This window comes from Natator depressus, chromosome 1 (genome assembly GCF_965152275.1).
Source record: "Natator depressus isolate rNatDep1 chromosome 1, rNatDep2.hap1, whole genome shotgun sequence".
Classification (NCBI taxonomy): domain Eukaryota; kingdom Metazoa; phylum Chordata; order Testudines; family Cheloniidae; genus Natator; species Natator depressus.
In genome coordinates this window covers 105,181,943-105,194,045 of record NC_134234.1, presented here as the reverse complement: position 1 = coordinate 105,194,045, position 12,103 = coordinate 105,181,943, and the positions used below count along the sequence as shown (strand labels likewise).

Genomic DNA, 12,103 nt, shown 5'->3' with positions numbered 1-12,103 from the left:
TACTGGTTGTCTTGGGCTTTTGGGTTGAATCTCAGTGAAGTCAATGGATGACATATGTCCGGTGTTAGCTGACTTGTAAGTCGTCTTGTCTTAGAGCTTCCAGAAGCAGGGTGCTCTCCAGAATCGCTGAAGGACAAATGTTTCGGTGATTTGGCACAGCATTAGGAATACAGATGTGTTGTTCTCTTTAACATGTGCAATGTGATGGGATTCTGGAGGAATCAAGAATGGGCATTTCCTAACGTACGAATAGAGATTGTGGCAACGCGATCACGTGTAAAAAGGAAGACGTTCCAGATGACTATCTATGTATGCGTATGTGTCTGTGTCTGAAGTCTGCTCTACACAATCTGTGGAGTGGGGAAGAGCTCAAGGACTAGAGTGGCTGTAAACAGACACTGCAGTGACCTTTACTAGGGAAGAAATGATGACAGAATTTCAATAAACCTCATCGTTAGTCTTTGTGTATTCCCCATGTTCATTCAGAACGATCCAAAGACAGATTATTTTTCTTCATAAGCAAACAGTGTCCCACGTTGATAGCTGTCTCTCCACTTTGCACAAGACTAGTTGGCCCAGCTCTCAAGGCGGGAAAGCGCAGGGAAAGGGGCCGTGCTTGGTGCTTAAAATACAGTCTGGTTTTTAAAAAATATTTTCTGAACAACCAAACCATCTACATGGCTTCTGCTCTGAACTGGCTTGCCTGAATTTTCTTGATTATCTACTGCATTGGTACCTTAACAAATCCAAACCAAATCCTGCTTTAGAAATCCGAATCAGCTGAGCCCAGCAGCACATACAAATTATCTATCTGAACAGAAGGCTTTTCTGGTGAGCATATTGAACAAGAGAACCTGATCCCACACCCGTTAGTGTCTTTTAACTTTAACAGGGCCTTCTGGAATCGTTTGATTATTAAGGCATATGCCTTACAGAATCCCATTGTGTTGAATATGAGCAGTACGAATAAAGATAGCTTAGGTATACTGCCTCAAAGGACAGACATATGCATGTCCAAAAGTCCAATAACGTTATCTCATTATGTAAATAAAACCTGATGTTATCAGCAAGAAAAATATGTCTGTAGAGTTTTTCTCATTAAGTTCAATAGGAATAAAAGCAACTCACAAAGCAATTTTGGACCTGCATTTCCTGGATCATTTAACCGTATATGTGTATGTAAACACACACCACATGCATTTTATACTTAGACTACAGTGTAAATATCTTTTATCTCGAAATTGGCTGATTTGGAGGCAATAGAAAATGTTTAGGTAAGGGCCACAAGTGTGAGGGCATCATTTCCATTTCAGTAACTCCTTCTCCTGGAAATTGATCTCCTGCCTTGTGCTGCCAAACGAGCAATATTTACATTATTAACATGATGTTTTAAATCATAGGCTGGTTTGGTTGGACTTTTTCACCACCACATTAACAGCTGCTTTACCATATATCATATCATGTGAGAAAGGGAAAATTGCATAGAATACTAATTATACAATACTGGATATTATTTCTTTTTTTTCCTCACTGGGGGTTGATGTGAATACATGTTTTGAATGAGTGTTCTGAAGAGAAATAAAAATAAAATTAAACCAGTTACATTTTAAAAAAGAAAATATCCATACTTGTACCTTTCCAGTAAGACAAGGGGCAAAAAGGAAATACAGAGCAAATTACTAATAGTTCTTGGGTTGGGGTGGCATGCACCAGACCTGCCTGCCAGTGCTATTCTACCATGTATTGAGAATTTGTCCAACCAATCTATGTGACAAAGTGAAGACAAAACAAGAACAAAAATTCAAGTAGTATTGTGCCTTTTGGAAGATATGACAAAGAAGTGATCTGGTCAACTATATTTTTTATGTGTGATAATTAATCCCTACTCCTGTTACACTGGCTCTTTTCTAAAACAGTTGCTGTCCAACGTGCTGAAAGACAGAGCACAATGCTTACTGCTCACATAGTCTACATACACTGGAGATATATAACTATGTTACATGTTCTCTCCCTGAATTTATGTGCTCATATCTTTTAGGACATTTTCAATCTTATATATCACTGTGTGAAATCCAATCATTTAGCAGTCTTAAGCAGTCTAGCGCTGCACATGGTATATAGTAAGGTGATTTAGTGTACTGTATACTCAATTGTATGTACATGCAACTATAAAGTCCTACTTTTTTTTTAAATGCTCTATCTTGGGGAAATGACCTGTTTAAAAACAAAATAAATAGAAAATCCCACTTTACTATCTTGTTTTGTTCTTTATAAATACTTGATTTATTTTAAAAAAAAGGGAAACAGCTTTGCTAATGTACTCAAATCTGTGATAATTAAATGTCTAGATGATATTTAAGAATTATGTTAAAGGATCAACGTTTAACATCTGATGAAGAAACAGAAATTTGACATCTAATCATATATAGTTGTTGTACCCCATTTGACTGGTTAATGTGGTGTGCTGCTTTTTACTCTGTATTAAAAAACATTATGAAAAATAAAGAATTCACTCAATAATCATATATATAAAGACAGGTCAGAAGTGAAATAAGAAAATCCATTCAAGAAATTTATTTGCATTTAAGAAAGTTTTAGTATTCTGGGAGAGTAGCTACATTCTGGAGGAGAAGAGAGCATTTCATCCAGTTAACAATTTTTAGTTGATTACAAAATCAGGAAAAGTTACTATGAATACCACTCACTGTAACATTTATATTCTGCTGGACCCTCTACTCTTCCTTACCCCAGCAACCTCAAGAAACAATTGATTCATAGGTTAATAAGTGGCAATTATGACATTACTCGTTCTCTCATGCAAATTATTATACCTTTCAATAATTATAATGTAAATCACAATTAGCAAATATTGCATGTTTTTTTACTGTATCATTCTGAAATACTGACTTTATACTTTCATATTTTTACCTAAAAGTAAGATTTTTATGAGTTATTGGACTTTCTTCTCTGAATGTTCTAAGGTTCATTGTATGCCTAGTAGTTTCTGGAGTTTGTTTTAGTCATGTTTTGTATTATGGCAATACCTTTGTAGTCAGAAATTTTTTGGGTTAGTATAAATTCACTTTTAGATATTCTGTTAAGCTGAATTTCATATTTAGGCTCCCAGATCTTCAAAATAAAAGCATATTAATTAAGTAGAAAGAAATTGCTTCCTCTAACATCGGTAGATCTTGCTTTTACATGTTACACATATCTGTGCATTTAAATTTGAAGCAGATTAGAGTAGTTGCTTTAAATTCTCAAGGTTCAGACACTTATGCTTGACTATGCCACATAAACTGCATACACAATGTATACTGGTTGGGGTTGAGCTTCTCTGTGGACTTGTTTCTGTTTTACCTTCACGTGTTATTGTTGTTGTCTCACTGTAATTCTATTCTGGTTTCAAAATATATTGATCAACTGTTGCATAAGTCTGGTGTCTTTGAACATTTTTTTGTTTGCTTTGATAATCACACATACTAGGGATATACAAAACAAGAAGTACAACAAAGAAAAAACATTTATTTTAATGCATTTAAATATTGGGCTGGGTTCTTAGCTGGTGCAAATTAGCGTAGCTCCACTGACTTTAATAGAGTTATGCTGAGTTACAACAGTTGAGAATTTGGACCATAATTTATTTTAAACTTTGATTTTTACAAAAAAATTGCTTTTCTTTTGAAATATTAAGAAACAGATTGAAGTAATGTTTACATCTGGTGAAATTATGGTAATTGTGATTGATAATATCGATATAGTCTTGTTAACCAGGAATAACTGATACTGAATATAAATGGTATTGGGTTGATCTTAGAAGACACAGTTCCTAATAATGAGTTGTCAGCTTTCCGTCAGGGGAAATACTCAATTTCTTATTCTTAAGTCAGAAGCCTATTGCTTTTCTGGAATAGAGGAAGATTCTGGCTGCTTCTGAGTCTGAACTGGGTCAAAGCACTAAGTAGGCCATACAAATGTAAAGGTTTTTTTAAATGCTGGTTTTGGAGACAGAGAATATTTTCTGTATGGAAAGCATTTGAACTACAGAATATTCTTTGCAGACACATTTATTAATGCTTGTAGTTGCTGAACAAAACAGTTAGCATCTCAGAGTCAATTATTTCACTGTAAGAAACTAAAGTGTATGAAATAAGACCTTACTGCCCTTTGTCAATACTAGCTTAAATACTGTGATGTGTTTTTCATGTATTTTCATGGATTGCCATAATAACATCTAATTATTCTCTTTTAATGCTAGGATACCAGAGTAGAAAAATTAGAAGATATGCCAATATTTTTACTTTCTCTGTTAAAGAAAATGGGTCAAATCCTGCTGGAAAATCTGTCACTAACATCAATGAGATGACTGAGCAAGGGCATCAGGCTTGGGCCCACAGCTCTAAAATTATTTTGTTTATTAAACTCCTTCATTGCCAAGCTCCCCACTGAAATTAGTTCAAGGAAAATGGCATGGTAGATTCAATATATTTCTTCAGTCTGGGCCTTATCCAAAGTCCAGATCAGTGGGAGCACTTCCATTACTATAATGGGCTTTGGATCAGGCCCTAGATATCCTATAGGATGATACATAAAACAAATACACTATAAAGATTAAATAATATTTAATCAGTTCAGATTTGCAATTTTAAGTCCATGCTGCTAGTAAATTTGTAAAAATAGTTGAATTCCAATGCTACTTAGTTAAAATATGGGTTCCTGAATATTATTATTATCACAAGTATTCAGTTGATCCGTGAATATAGCTGGTATGCTTCTACGCCTGGTTTTTATTTGATCATTGTGTTCAACTCTTATTAAGTAAGAGGTTATTCTAGAGCATTTTAAAATAATTAAAATTACAGTATTTCTCATTTCATTGGAAATATCATGGTTTATATGAACCACGAGTTTACCGTAGTACTTTTTTTTTCTAAACAGAAGATGCACTGTAATTGGATTTTGGTTTAAGCTCTTAGTTAAGTAGGCAGAAAAGAACAGATGAGAAATTTGAAACCAAATTTCAGGTGATGAGAACCTTTCTATTGCAAAGGTCAAATAGACCAGTATTTGACACAAAGCTACTTTGGAGTTTCAGTCACACAGCAATATTTAAAATTTAATACATTGGGGAGTGATTCTTAAAATTAATCACTAAGAGTGAAGTCTTATGATTTGGCACTGGTGGACAGTATCTAGTATAAAAGGCAACTGTAAAAATTGAATTACAAAGTTGATATTTAAAAAAAACCTCTGGAAATATAGTGTGTATTTTTAAAACTTCTTTAAAGATGAATAACATATTATTTTGCAGGAAATTATGATCAGTTTGTTTGCTCTGAGGTAAAATTATTTTCATGCTGTACAGTTTAAAATACATCATGTAATTTAGATAACTTCACAAATTGATGTTTGTGCATATTTGTTTGCTGAACTGAATGTAAGAAGTTAAACCAAAAGCGTAATTTTTCCCCCTGGAAATTAGTTTGTGGATTTGACATGTGGCAGAAGTCAATACCTCTATTATAGTTCATTATGGCTTTCTTGTAATTAAGGCCCTGGTCCTGCCTCCATTTAAGTCAATGGCAACACTCCCATTTGCACCAATGAGTTTTGGACTGATCCCTAATGTCTTGATTCAGAAACTACTTAAGTACATGCCCAATCTTAAGTACATAACTAGTGCCAATCAAGTCAATAAGATTATTCACATGCTTAAACTTAAGTATTTACTCAAGTGCTTTGCTGTTCCAGGGACAGAGTGCTCAGTAGCTTGTAGATCAACCCCTTAAAGAACAAATTTCTCATGACCATAATTCTACCCTAAAGACTGGATTAGTGGCAGCTGCCATTACACATGTGGGGATCTTAGAGCCATATAGGGTATGTTTATGCTGTGTTTTAAAACTTGTGGCAATAAGTCTCAGAGCCTGGGCCTAAAGACTTGGGCTCGCAGGGGCTCATGTTATGGTACTAAAAACAGCAGTGTAACTGTTTGGGCCCAGACTGGAGCTCAGAATCTGAAACCCTCACTTCTCCCTGGGCTTCAAAGCCTGGGCTCCAGCCTGAGCCCAAATGTCTACACAGCTGTTTTTAGCACCATAGCATGAGCCCAAGTCTATAGGTCCAGGTTCTGAAACTCATTGCCACAGGTTTTAAAACACAGTGTAGACATACACATAGTGGAAGGTCTCATTGCTCTGCCTTCAAGCCTCCATTCCACACTGGTTCATTTGGATCTTCCTTGTACAGTTTGTAGGCGATGCAGAAGACTCTTTCCTTCATCCCCATTTCCTATTAGGAAAAAGTCATCAGGAAGTTAAATACAGTTCTATCATTTATAATGCCTGAAGATCACCTGGTCTTTACTCAGTCCAACAAACTCACACAGAGATTGGTGCATGTTTTGCTCCATGCTGGTCTGAGTAAGGATTGCCTAAAAGGGCAAAAAACTTACACACATTGTATTCTTTAGTATGACTAATACACCTCAGAAAACAAAAAGTGACAGTAGTATTAAAATTAGGTTTGTGGGATGTTGTGTAGAAATGCTAATTCTAATGCAGATTGAGTGGGTTTGGTTATGCATGCTGGTACTTGGTGCTGTTCTGCACCAGCATGGTGATATCACCAGGTTCATGGGACCTGCACACAGTCTCATGGGAGAATTAGAGATGTGTTTTAGAGATGTGAATGGGAGTAAATGTATTAGATTATGTGATTGCAGACGTGTTAAATGGGATGAGGGTGGTCTAGCTTTTGTTGTTGTTGTTGTTAAGGACCCTGCAATAGTATTTGTTTCTGACTCTTACAAAAGCAAATCTTGTGAGAGCAGGGTGTAAAAGAATGGTGGTCTGGTTGTTTCCCTCCTTATAAGATATTCTGAGGGGTGTGTGTGTGTGTGAATGTGTGTGTGTGTGTTGGGGAAGGAGGTGGATGGATTCCAACAGCTTTCATCTTCTTCTTCTCTCAGATCATGCAAGAGGGAAACTCCAAACCCAGCTATAATCCCCTACAACCCTCTTCATTCAGTATACACAGATCTGCTCCCAGTGTATACTCAGAGGCACAACTGCTTGTTTCAGTGAATAACATATGGTTTCACTACATTTTAGTCTTGTAAAAACTGTAGAGCCATCATAGCCAAGAAAGCGAGTGAGCTTTAGCTTGCTAAATTCCAATTATAGGGTCAGGTTAACTGCTTGAAAGCACGAAAAGGCAATGGAGTTGCACTGCTGTCACTGAGGGCATGTTTTAGCCTGCAAAAAATGTGTTTTTTCATGATGAAGATGTGTGAGATGGAAGGAACTTAGCTTGACGTTTGGAATTCTGGTTGAGTTACTTGTAAGCACAGCATGTGATATATGGAAGTCCTGGATCATTCATGTGGGATCTGCACTTGGAAGGGTCTCCCCAAGGATGTCCCCCAGCTCATGCCCAAATCTGGGGTTCAGCTGATTCTGTGATATCATTGCCCCCTCCAGATTCTGCAGAGCTCTCTGTGGGTGTCTGGACTGTGGGAAAGCTGAAGATTGGGTGGGCAAGAGAAGATGTGGACAGGCCAGGGGTGAAGCTGGGGGGGAGGGGGCGGAGGGGATGAACATTATCTGCCCTTCCAGTCTCATGGAGATGTTTTGGAAAAGAAAATATATTACTAGTATTATCAGTTGTGCTAAGCTCCATCTGCAGAAGTTTCAGGGACAGCTGCAGCTGGGAGGAACCTGGGTCCAATGAAGCTACACTGCCAGGGAGCCAGAGATGGGGGCAGGCAGGTGCCAGTGAGACAGTTCAGGAACTTCACATGAATGTCATGGCCTCCTGAAGGTCTTTGAGGATGTCTTTTTTCAGGATGCTGCAGGATGGGGGCAAATCTTCTCCCGTCCCTGGTAGGATGATGCAGAGAGAGATTCTTAGGGGATTTCTTCCCTGTGGTGGTAAAACTTAGGAGATGGGATGATCTCAACTGAACTTATTAAGAGGCAATATAAATGGGATTAGATTTCCAAAAGTGCTGTGCTTTTTGAAGTCAATGAGAGGTTTTCCATTGTCATTAATGGGATCATATCTAGGGCAAAGTTGAGGGCCACTTTTGCAATGAAGTAGTGAATTTTTCAAATGTATCTAGTGAAAAATTTAAAGAAGCAGCATTTTAAAAAATTGGTTATTTTAGTATTGCTTGAATATAAGAAGTTCTGTGGTCTTCAGGCAAATCAGAAGCATTTTCTCAGGGAATGAGTGTAATTCCAGTAGTTATAAAAATATCTTGAATGAGTCCTGAATGTATATTTATTTCTGGATGGTCCTTACAGTGGATTATAAATTGACTTTATTTGCCTGAGTACAACTTGCAGATGCCACTGACAGCCTGGCTAGAGGGTGGCTGAAGGAATGGCTAGAACAACACAAATGACGTGTTGTGATCGGTGCTCTCTCTGTCGGGGCTGACAGAACTATTGATCAAGGTGACAAAGTGACAACGTGCATATGGAATCTATAGCATGTCAAGCTACTTCATCTTTGTGGAGTATTGTCATTGGAATGAATCCTTTCATTACATGTTCAACGTATTAGCAATCAAAACCATAAGGAAATTTCTCATGAAAGAAAAAAAAATAGATAGTCTGTGATAAGTAGCTGATAATGTTTCTCACTTTGTCAGTTATTCTTTTAGGGAAAAAAACAGACGTGTTTTAGAATTTATTGTCCATTTCTGATCATTTTTCTACTTTGGTTAACATGCTTTTAATTTGTCAAGAGTTACACTTATGGGAGATACTAGCCCGTTTCAGCACATTTAAATTTGTATCATTATGCATCCACTTAGGAATATAGTTTTGATTTAAGGTTTTATTATATAAAGAAGATTTTGAACAACTCTAATATGTATTAAAGCAAATTAGAAAAGTTAATTATATTATCTCTCAGATTAACATGCTACAGTAATTGAGTTCTAAATACAAAATCATAAACAACCAACATTTCTAAATGTGTTATTACAAATTATTTTCATTAGGTGAGAACCCTTCTGAGGCATATCAATATATTTATACAAGTGACAGATTAGAAATTAGCAAGATTTTCCTGGGTTTTGCTTTAAAGTAAAGTTTAGTTTGTAACAACAACAAAAGAAAAAACAAAGTAAATGGAGGATTCTTTTCAAATGTCACATTCCGGCTTTTATTCATATTGTGTATTATTGTAGAATAGATACCGCATGTACATGAATCCTGAAAATTTACTCAGCAAAAAGTGAATGGAAATCTCACTTGAGTACCATTAACGTTTTTATCACATATGATGTTTTTTCAGAATAGGCTTCTATACAGAAATGTGTTGTGAATAATAAGAACACCTTATTTAGTCACAGTTGCAATAAAAATGCTTCTATATTGAGAGATTTATAACAGAGCTGTAAAAGGAAATCACTCCAGTCTGAAACTTGGTGTAGAAGCACTCAGACCGGGAGTAGAATTCTTTACAATAGATAAATGAAAATAGCTCTTTCATGTTCAAGATACCAGAGCAGAAAAAGAAACACAGAAATTGTCTGTGCCAATAACTTTTTTGAGCTCCTGCAATTTGAACAGCTTTTTGCATTACAGTTGGAAATGTGCAGAAAACTAGGTTTTGATGTGGACTAAAACCTTTGGTGATTTTCAGAGGAAATTACTCTTCTCAATACAGAGTAACTTTGTTTTGTCAAATTATCTGGCTAGAGTCTGTTACGATCTTAGTGTTCAAGGCTATATTCTTTGTGTACCTAAATTGGGTGCAGGTTTGGGCCCCGTTTGTGTAAAAAAAAAAGGGGGGGGAATTTTATAGTCTAAAGTACTCTGAGCTGAAGATTTGCCACAGACTTCCAAGGAAGCAGGACTGAGCCTCTGGCTATGATCAGTCCATAACTCATCCTATAGAGGTTGTGGGTTTGCTCCAGTAGCTTGTCCACATGAAGAGCTTCCAATGAAGTAAAGGAAGCTTCATTGGGTGGAATTGCTGTAGGATTGTTGCTATAAGGAGAGATCCATTATTCTGAGACTACTTAGAGAGGGCCATATTTTCAGCAAGTTCCAACTATATTTAATACTTTTGTCTATTTAAGTGAGATCCTTAACATAATATACTTTAATCTTAGATATAGACATCTAATGTTTTTAGTGTCATATCAGGGATTCTAAATGTTATTTTGTCTACCTTAAACTCATTTTATTTCTACTGATATTCCCTCTAGTACTGCAATTAGCCAACAGCCATTGATTAATTTATCCTCACTGTCTTTGGGTTAGAATACTGGTTTGGTTTAATGTCAAAGATGAAAAGTTAACATTGTCTCCCTGATATTAGAAGTTGGAAAGTAAAAAAAAAAATCATATAAATCTCCCTGTGCATTTTGTTATTAAAACAAATGATCAAGTTCATCTAATACATTTTCATAGAATATCTGGGTCGGAAGGGACCTCAGGAGGTCATCTAGTCCAACCCCTTACTCAAAGCAGGACCAATCCCCAATTTTTGCCCCAGATCCCTAAATGGCACCCTCAAGGATTGAACTCACAACGCTGGGTTTAGCCAGCCAATGCTCAAACCACTGAGCTATCTCATCCAGAGACAAGTATTCAAAATATGGCCACCAGATCATCTCGAGGCTATTGCTGATCAAACATCTGCATAAGAGCAAAAACACCTAATTTTTTTTCTTTGCTTATTTGATGTAGACATGCCAGTGAATGAGGACAAGCACCAGGATGGATTTTTAGCTGCAGGCTGCAATTTTAGTAAAGTTAACACTGGGGAGAGGTGCTACCTCCCTATCATGCATCCTGCCCATTGTTCATCCTGCCCATCGTCCATACTCTCAACTACCAGGCCTTTTAAGTGGTTCCAGTGTAGGGGCTACACAGGTTCCTACCATAAAACCCATAACACAGAGTAGACTTTTCTCAGTCTATCCCTAGGACTCAGCTCTCTCTTCTGAGTTCTATCATCTCCACCTCTGCACAGGGGAGAGAGGGTACTAAAAGGTGTGTGTGTCGGGGGGGGGGGGGGGGGGGGCTGGGGGGAAACTCTGGCATGCGAAGGACATAAGGTCTTCCCCTATCCCATGAGCATAATGCCTATCAGTAAAATCCCAGGTCTTTTACCATAGTCTTCTGGAGAAGCTTTGTTGTGCATTCAGACAGAACAGAAATGGGCAACTTCTGATCCTAGATGAAAGTTTTCTTGCAGGTGTCGCTGCATAGTACCTGCCAGAGTTTGGCGTGGTATTATAAAGATGTACAAATTTATGAATAAAACACATTTTAAAATATTGGGCCAAACTATTCTCTCAAACCCATTTGTGTGACCGGGTAAGTGTATTGCATACAAATCTATCTATGGCCAATAGGAATTTTAAATGATGCTTTATTTTCACCCAAATAGATATGGTCTGATTCTCCTCTACGGTAAATCAGGAGTGAGTTCATTTAAATCAATGGCATTATTCCAGAATACATGTGATGAGAGAGCAGAATTAGGCCCATGTGGATTAAAACTCCAAAATGTGAAATGCAGAGGATAAATTTTATTCAGATTACTGAATTTGCTAGAAAAGGGGAAGCACAAAATTATGTTTAAAATGCCCAGTTTCCTGTACTTGACTGATTATATTAATTTGCTGTTGATGTTAGACTAGTGCTGTTTCTATTCTTTGTTGCTGTGTTTGGTCTTGATCCCATTCTCCTATTCTATTGATTTTTCATACCATGGCAAAATACGATGCACTTAATTTATTAAAGCTATGAAAGGAAAAATTACTGAGAGACAGCTCAGCAGAATTAATTTGCCTCTTCCAAACAACAGTATAGGTCATTCACCAGTGTTGTAAGGGCTGATACTAGTTAATACAGAGTAACTCCATCAACGTCTAGATTTACATTGGTGCATCTGAGTTCGGAATCTAATAGAGCTGGCTGAAAAACAGCTGGCTCCATGGGAAATTACAACATTTCACAATTTGTTTTCATGCTGAATGGGAATGAAAAGCAAAAGTTTGAAATTACACATGGAAATTCTGAAAATTTTTGATTCAGAAACATTGAAACATGTGAAGTCAAAACATTTTTGTTTC

At 36.9% G+C, this 12,103-nt stretch overlaps 1 protein-coding gene across 1 annotated transcript in view; it reads left to right on the top strand.

Annotated features, from left to right (window-relative positions):
• The window catches only part of NALF1 (NALCN channel auxiliary factor 1), a 761,784-nt gene that overhangs the window by 2,009 nt on the left and 747,672 nt on the right, over window positions 1-12,103 (top strand). The window lies entirely within an intron of this gene.